Source organism: Lichenostomus cassidix, chromosome Z (assembly GCF_008360975.1).
Source record: "Lichenostomus cassidix isolate B80296 chromosome Z, HeHo_3.0, whole genome shotgun sequence".
NCBI classification, from domain to species: domain Eukaryota; kingdom Metazoa; phylum Chordata; class Aves; order Passeriformes; family Meliphagidae; genus Lichenostomus; species Lichenostomus cassidix.
Window position 1 is genome coordinate 61,014,730 of NC_139511.1, and position 8,882 is coordinate 61,023,611.

Here is an 8,882-nt window from a genome sequence, read left to right on the forward strand (position 1 = left end):
GGTTATGAGGCACCTGAGGAAGAGACAGCAAGTGCATGGCACTGGCTGCAGGCAGCCCCTCTGGCATCCTCTCTGAGCCCTGATGATGTGAAACTCGGGTTTCTTTTCTACACTGGAGTCTTAAGGGGTCCCTTGGCCATTCAGGTTTCATGTCCTGCCACCAGATGAAAATGTATTCATCCAAATAAATCAGTATAATGATTTAACTTTCCAGCACAGGCAGCATGATCATCCCTTTGACAGCCTCTACGTTGATGCTGACAACAGAAGAGCAGTCTCACGCAGTGGCTGTATGTTCTAATGACCTTGCCCATGTTAATACCTGTAAATGTTAATTCCTGTGAAAAACTCCCTTATTTTTCCATGGTGCCACATCTACACCATTACTTTTGCCATGTTCCTTCTCCACTGAAAGGATAAATGTCTGTGAAGTTAAGGCAGCTGTTCAGCAGAGAAATTTTACAATTTCACACAAGTATAAATAGTAGATATTTGGTCAAGTTGAAAAGAATTTTTATATACTCCTCAAAATGCAGGCTCCAAAGACTCTGAAGAGCATTTTATAATACAATAATACAAGAAAATTGTATCAATACTGAGGACTTGTAATACATAATAAAAAATCTTATTTGCTTGCATTATTGCTTAATGGCCTTCTTAACGTAACACTACTATTGTTCTTGTTAGGAGGTCTGCTCAGAGTTGTTTGCAACCTAGGAGTTGCCTGCCACACCCATTCTTGTTTCCTGGTACACAGCTGCACATAAGCAATGTTGATACCCCCTGCATTTAGAAATATATGAAGGTTTGTTTTAAACTACCAGAGATCTAATTTTTAGTAGAAGAAATGTATCTCCAATAGCTTAAAATTCAAATAGAAATATTGCTGAAGTTATCACTATAGCAGAGTACAACACAAGAATTAAAATTTTTCATTCCATTACCTTCTACCTATCCACACAGTGTTGGTGGCTTGCTTGTTTTTGATTAATATATGGTTTGTTCTGACCATGGCATTTTCCACTGTGTTTCTTTTTTCCTATGGTTTCATCCATCTAGTTTTACTGCAAGGTTAGGCTGAAGCTTCTAAGTGAACAGTTCATACTTTGCCCTAATGGTTTTCAGAATATAAAATTACACTGACTAAGCTATAACTCTTGTGCTCTCCTTTTCCTCTCTCAGAGATGGGTGTGTTGTTTTCCTGCACTACCTCTAGGATTTCCAAGAGCTATGCTACAAAACAATGTGATTTAGTTTTAGTAAATCTGAAAACTGCCTTGTTTATAGTGCATTTTGTTTACATAAGGAAGAATATGTTAAGCAGACATGTAAAAGATCTTTATCAGTATCTCTAGTTCAACCTGTTTTAGCCATTTGTATGGCTAAAAATTGCCTATGCTTTTCTTCTTTTCCAGAATCACCTCAATGACATTAGAGACTCCTGTATTTTATTTTTTTAGATAACCTGGTGAGTCTTCTGGACATAACATTTCGCTGAATTTGGGAAAATCACCGAAGTGTAGATATTCTCCACTAGCTCCAGCCTTCTCACAGCAGCAGGGCTGACATCATCTGTCCAGGCTGAGTGTTGTTAGCCTCTCCCAGGGGGAGCTGAAAAGTAGCAAACAGACGAAAATGAATACTAAACTAATAATAGAAAAGTGTGAATAATGTATTTCGCTTCTTTAATAAAGGAAACACTGCTTTGTGTGAAAAAATGCAGAAATCAATAAACTGGAGGCATGAAATCAAGAATTCAGAAGGCTTGCTTACATGCATCACTGAGTAGATAATTGTTGTCCAAAACCAGGTGATTCAGATCATAAATGAAGGCCAAAAGGTATCATTATCTCATCTAGTTCAAGGCCATCTACCTAGCAGCCTGTGAGCTACGCCCAGCCTGCTGGACAGTTCTGACTGGCTCCCCAAATGGTTTTGGAAGCTGCTTAGTTCACTCATAACACAGCCAGATCTCCCACATCAGAACCAGATTATTCACCGGGCAGGTACAGAATACAGATAGCTGCAATGTGGCCTTTACTGGTCTGTTTCATTAGCAAAATTCTTACAAAATCAGCTGCTCATTCCTGTAGTGCTACCAATCATTTGCAAACGTCTCTGTATCAGATGGCTCAGCACGTCTCCGTTGCACAGTGACTTGTTCTATGCATGAAAGGGCTTTACTGTCATGCCTAGAGCAAGCCAGATGTGTGCTGTTATGCAAGAGGAAAACATTTCTGTAGAGCCCCTTTGATAGGTATGCCGAGGGCAATAATGTAAGTGTCTGTTTAAAAAGTTTTAAAGGAAAATAAACATGGGTTGTGCTTCTGACAGAGAGCTCTTCTGTTAATCCTCCTAATTTCTTTATTATTTCCAGAGGAAATAATATCCAGGGAAGATATAAGGACTTAATGGAAATCAAAATGATAGTAGTAACTACACAATGCAATGCTTGAAAGCTGTAATGTGTTGAATTGTGGATTGACGCCAAAAATATTTAAACATTACTCCTGTGACACAAAGGTGTCATCCTGTTCCTTCGTTATCTTTCTATTTACAGAAGAAACGTCCAGCTAGGACAGGTTGTGCATTTATATCTAGTCAGTATTATCTGCTGACGTCCGAGCACCATGCCAAGTCTTATCTCCTGTTTACAAGTTTCGTATTTTTGTGACCCCAGAAATATCAGCTGACTAATGAAATCAGGGAGATCAGTGTCTAGTGAATACTGCATGAGATAATAGTTGTATTCTAGTTCTTATCTAAATATTTTCTTTTATATGAGTTTAAATATCTGGAGGAAGAAGCAAGTCTAACAACTTACTGTCTATCAGTTTCATAAACCCTAGTGATTTGGATTCTGAAGCATTAGAAGAAGCATGTCTAAAGAAATTAGATGTTACATACTTAGCAATTTTATTTTCTTTTAATCCCAGAATATAGAATCATACATATAAATGTAGAATAGGTTCTGTTGGAAGAGCTTGTCCTCGTGTAAATTCAGCAGGCCTTGTCTAGGTCAGTGCTTGTCTGGAAAACAAGTCTTAAGGACTCTTAAGGAAAACCTCTGTTAAAAAGTTGCCTGTTTTAATTGTTAAAATACGTGTACACCATGCAATTTTTGTATGGGTATGCATTGTGCATCATGAGTAGAAATAACATACACAGACATTGTTATTAAAGATTTCATATAAGTACCTCTTCAGAGGTGACCCAAATGTTTCACAGCCAAATCTTTAGCCTGATTTGCAAAAATATTTTTGTTTTGTGTATTTTTTTTTTATAAGCATCAGAGGACTTAGCCCATCAGGACATGAAATGTGGCAGCTTTTCCAGCTCTCTTTCATAATCCATTAAAATCTACAGAGTCTGGGAGGGCTTAAAGCTAAATTGTAAGAAAAGGTTTTGACCTAGCACACAACCAGTGCTGCACTTCCATGTATTATTAAACATTAATGGATAATTTTAGATTACTCCTCTTTCAGGTCATATATAACTGTAGACCTATGGGTCATACTATTTCTGTGTGAAATTGTGTATGGCTCATAGGGGCATTAAATGTTCACTATAAAGTTTGCTTCAGAACCTGGAGACAATCAGGGAGACATTCCACATGCAATTAAGATAAGATTAATAGCAATAAAAAGTTGGAAAGTTGGGCAACCTAAAAATAATTCTTTCTGTTATCTAGGGGAATGTTGTTTTTCCCTTCAAGAACTTTTTTCCTTCTGGCACAGCCTTTCATCCATCAAGTGCATCTTCCATCTGTGCAAGACAATTTGTGCTGTGTGTCACATTGACTGGGACTGTGCCAGTTATAATGTGAGTACTCACTTTGCAGGCATGCAGGTGGAGCAGCTGCCAGAGCACAGAGAGACCACCCAGCTTCTCTCTGTTGTGTCACTTCAGTTCTTAAGCCCAGCCTCACACATGATCCACACTGTGAGCCTCAAACAGTGCCTGAGCTGCTGACTGAATAATGATTTGCCTGAACAATGGAGACTGAAGTCCTACATTGGCTTCAGCACTACTGAAATTCCTCACAGTCCTTTAGTTTTGTATTTTGGAACTTACCTAGGCAAATGGCTGTGTTAAAGAATTAACAAAAGTTCACAACAACATTGAGAAGCAAAGAGCCTTTTCAAAAAGGGGAATACAACTAAAAAGCATTTATTGTTAATTATTACTTAATGCAGTCATGGGATCACTTTTGCATTTGGTTTTCTGGTCTGTCTCTCCTCCTGAATGTCTGTTAGCTGACAAGAATGTTCAGCAACTTTATTGCCATGATTCTTAAATCATTACAAATTTTTCTTCACAGTCATATTTTGTTTCCTCTTTTTGAGCTCCTACAGGAAATCTGGCAAGGATTGTGATGCAGGATCAGCAGAAAAAAAACCCTACTTTGTTTTTCTCTTTTTTTTTTTCTCTTTTTTTTTTTTTTTTCTTTTTTTGGGACAAGAAAAAGGTCCAGAAGTTTCAGCTTGCAGTTTAATGTGCTGGATAAAATGCTGATGGTCAAAGATGGGTGTGGGAGCTGCTCAGCTGTTGCACCATGAGATGCAGACTCTGGGCTGTGTGGGAGATGCTATCACATCCCCAAATACAATCCTTAAGACTGTTATATGCCTGATATGTAAATAATAATTAGTCAATAGTACAAGGTATACATGAACAATATTTTGAACGTGTCTTTCTGTCAAGAGGCAGACATTAAAAAATGAAAATAGAGGTCAGGTAGAGATGAAGACTTACCAAAGTAAAATGCCAACCTGGCATCATCTCTGCTGTAGTTCTATATGAGTCCTTACAAATGAGCATCCATGCAAACCTCTCTTGAGCTATTGAGGCATTATGATGACTGTTTCTTGATGGGACCAGGACTTACTCACCTTTCAAGTTCCACAAGCTTAGCCAGTGCTTTTGAAATGGGATGAGGAGACTCAAAAGTGGGTGTTACTGCCTTTAATTAGACAATATGATATGAAGCCTGTTCAGTGTATTCTCAGATGAGCCAACAAGTCCATCCAAACACATGTGAACTTAAGAAATAATGGTAATTTTGTAAAAACAACCAATAGTGGGTGCTTGAATTTTGCAGGGCAGATTTTCTCAAGTCTTTGCTATTTGTAGTGACGTGGAGTAGTGTAATGGCTTGTGCAGGTGACTTCCAAAACTGTCCTCAGACAAAATGTCATCAAATCTTCTCTCACTTCTCTTTCTTTCAAACACCCAACTTATGTACTCTGCATTGCATTCTGCATCCTGTATTCTGGAATGCAATTGCAGTTCTACTACTCTAATTTTGTCTTTTCAAAAAACTAGGTGTCCAAAGCTGTAAGGAGAACAGGAATACTGCCAGTGCCAAGGTAGGGATAATATGTTTGTCATATATCATATCATGTCATATCATTTCATATCATCATATCATATCAATCATATCATATCATATCATATCATATCATATCATATATCATATCATATCATATATAATGGATATTATATAATATATAAAATGTATATAATAATATATATCATATAATCTTTGCTGGCCCATCATCAATGTCATACAGAAGTAATATTTTGTATTCAAAATTTTATTTTGCCTTTATTGTTACTTTCAACAACTGCATCTGTGGAAAATAAAATACAGAACTGTAATATCAGAAGACTGAGGACTTCTGTTATACATGTTTCATCCAAAATACACAAAATTAACCATATGTTGTCACTGTTGAGCAGCTAGCAGAGTAATGAAAACACCAGTTCTCAGTGGCAAGAAGGAATGACCTTTATTGTTTTGATTTTATCACATATATAGAGTTCTCAAAAGTCACCCAGACTGGTCAGTCAGAAGCCTTCCCCCAGGCCTGATTGGCCAGGCCTGCACTGTCCAAGTTCTGGGACACTGTTCCAATAACATCCAAACTTTATCTTTATTTATAAAACACAAGAAGAATTCTCGTGGGGAAAAAACCTGTGCTAGCCACAATATGTTAGTTAATAATTGTAATGTTCAACAAAAATGTGTACTTTGCACGAGATAAGAAATACTTGGAGACTTTCTGGAAGTGCTAAATGCTTTAACACTAGAGTATATAATATAATCACAAAATCATAGAATCATAGAAGGGTTTGGGTTGGAACAGACCATAAAGATCCTCTAGTCCACCTGTCATTAAATTAGGTTATCATCTAATTTTAACCTTCCCTCTTTCAGTTTAAAACCATTGCCCCTCACCCTGTCATGACTTGCCCATGTAAAAAGTCCCTTCCTCTCCTTTTTTCAGCCCCCTTTAGGTACTGAAAGACCTCACTGAGGTCTCCCTGGAGCCTTCTCTTCTCTAGCCTGAAAACCCCAACTCTGTCAGCCTGTGTTCGCTGGTGAGGTGCTCTAGCCTTCTCAGTATCTTTGTGGCCTCCTCTGACCCTGCTGTTTTAAAAGAAGTATCAGCAGCAATCAGCTGTCAATCTCATGTATTTGAAGCCATCTGTGTTTTAGTTTGTCGGACTCCATTCCATGTAAGATTATCTCCATCTTGCACTCAGCTATCTGAATCTGCCTGTAAATGCTCCTCACATCTCTTACAGACCATAATGTTTGCAGCCACTACTGTATTACCAGGAAAAGAGAGCAACACAGAGCCACAGAAAGAAATTTAACCAAAAATATGTAATCCATTTTTTAATCACAGTTCAACAGTTTTTGAAAGAGAATTTTTTAATATGCAAACATCTCTCATTTATTAGCTGGGCCCAGTTTTCACTTCAGTTTTAATATATTTCACAAGAGATAAGCAAAGGACAGACTTGAACTTCCTGTCAGGTTCACTGTGTATGGTCACTGAATCCCATGTACTGGGCTGTCTTAACTTCCATTGTGTGGCTAGGGTTCAGTGCAGTGAACTGTGCCTGGGTGACCTGTTATAAATCATTAACAAGAACTTGCTTGTACAAGTATTTCTGGTGAGAAGCATTTAAATTTAGTCACCTAGAATGAACTGCTGTGAATTTAGCTGACGAATCGTTTTCCTCCACATCTCCTAAGGAGGGTTATTGTGTATAAAGAGTTTAGTAGGAATTTCATGTATTGCTGATAGTTCTTCTGAGGTTTTGATTACAGTTACACTCTCTTGAAGGCCTGATCTGTTAATACAAAGAAAACTGTCTGAATGCAGTATAATAGAGGTTTGTTTAACTTTCTTTGTGTTCATTGGTCCAGATCTATAATCATTTTAATGTGTTTACTCAGAGAATTGTATTGGAGAGCCTAAAGCTGCCTACTGAATTCCTGGTGCAACTACATCCTTCCTGTAGGAGGATCATTGTGTGGGATATGAGATCCATGTGGGAGATCCATATAGATACCCTGCTTTGTGCACTGCATGACCACTTTTGCTTCTTCTTGGTTTACTATGCCAAGCACCAGGAGCCTCAACAGAGTGACACCAAACTGAAGGAATTTTTAGTTTTCCTCTGTGGATCACAGGACTGCCAAGTATTACTAAATATACCAGCAAAAATACAAAAATATGGAGGATTCTATAAATCTGTGATCTTCTTTACCTCCTCTTGGGTATCATCAGCAAATTTGTTCTTCCATCAGATTATAAGAAGACCACCGGTTTTAGGCTCACTGCAGTGGCATGGAGAATTTGTGGGCTGACAGAATTATTGCAGGGTAAGTGTGGAAAGTAAATAGAGCCTGTAAGGAGCTCAGGATACATGTAGGTATTCAGCAACTGGGGTCCGTTTGCATTTGTAATCTGTGCAATGACTGACAACACATCTGATAAAATATTTCCCTTCCTAATCACAGTGTGCTACAAATAGGTCCACGTAGAGAAAGATACTTCATTATTATAATGGAATTTCCAAGCAGAAAACCCAAACATTTTGCTACTAGATCAGGGCTCCTTTAAGTCTCATTTTGTTTATAAGTAGACAATTGCATGTCTCAGCTAATCCTTTGTTCAGTGAAACAATGTTTAAGCCTATATCAGAGGATATCAGCTTTAGTTCCTTCCTTTGAATTCTGAGAAGTGTTTAGTTACCTTATGCTGCTCTGGATCTCACATGACAGGAGCATAGGTTTACTTTACTTCAATATATCTTCTTACCCTTCACTTAACTGACCTTTTTTTACAGCATTTATTCAAGTTTAAGGCCTCATAAACGATTGGAAATTTCTTTATATAAGTATTAAATAACTCTAACAGCCTGCTGTGGCAATATTTTCCACTATAAAGTATGAGTAACTACACTGAGTTGACACAGTTGTCAGAGAAGACATGAGAAGAACCAGTAGATAATTAAGATCTGCAAGTGGACTTTGAATTCTGTGTTTGTGACATCCTTCAGTCACAAGATCAAAACAGGCACTGAAGTCCTAAGGCCTCACAAGATAGTTCATGCTGGATCTGTGTTCTGCCCCCATCCTCTCATAATTTGCATGTTACAAATCACCTCAGCAGGCTTTACCAGAATGTTATTTCTGACAGCCATGATTCCTTGTAATTTGGAATGGTTGCATTGCATTGGGGTTTTTAAATTTATTTTTGTTCATTTTTTTCCCCCCTAAAATATATGTACATAACTGATACAGGTAACAGAAGCAACAAATTACATTTCTGTGCTCTGATGCTTTGAAAAATTTGGAACACATCAAAAAAGGGGAAAGCTTATGTTCAATAAGGAAGGAAGAAGGCTTTTATTTCCACCAGGATTATTATTCCTCCCAAAAGAAGAAAGAAATTTAATAGAAACAGGATGATCATTAAAAAAATTATTGTTTGAAACTGAGGGCTTGTCCAAATTAGAGTTTGTAACTTGCCTCCTGCTGTGACATTGGAACAAACTCAACAACTAAAGAAATACTTGCA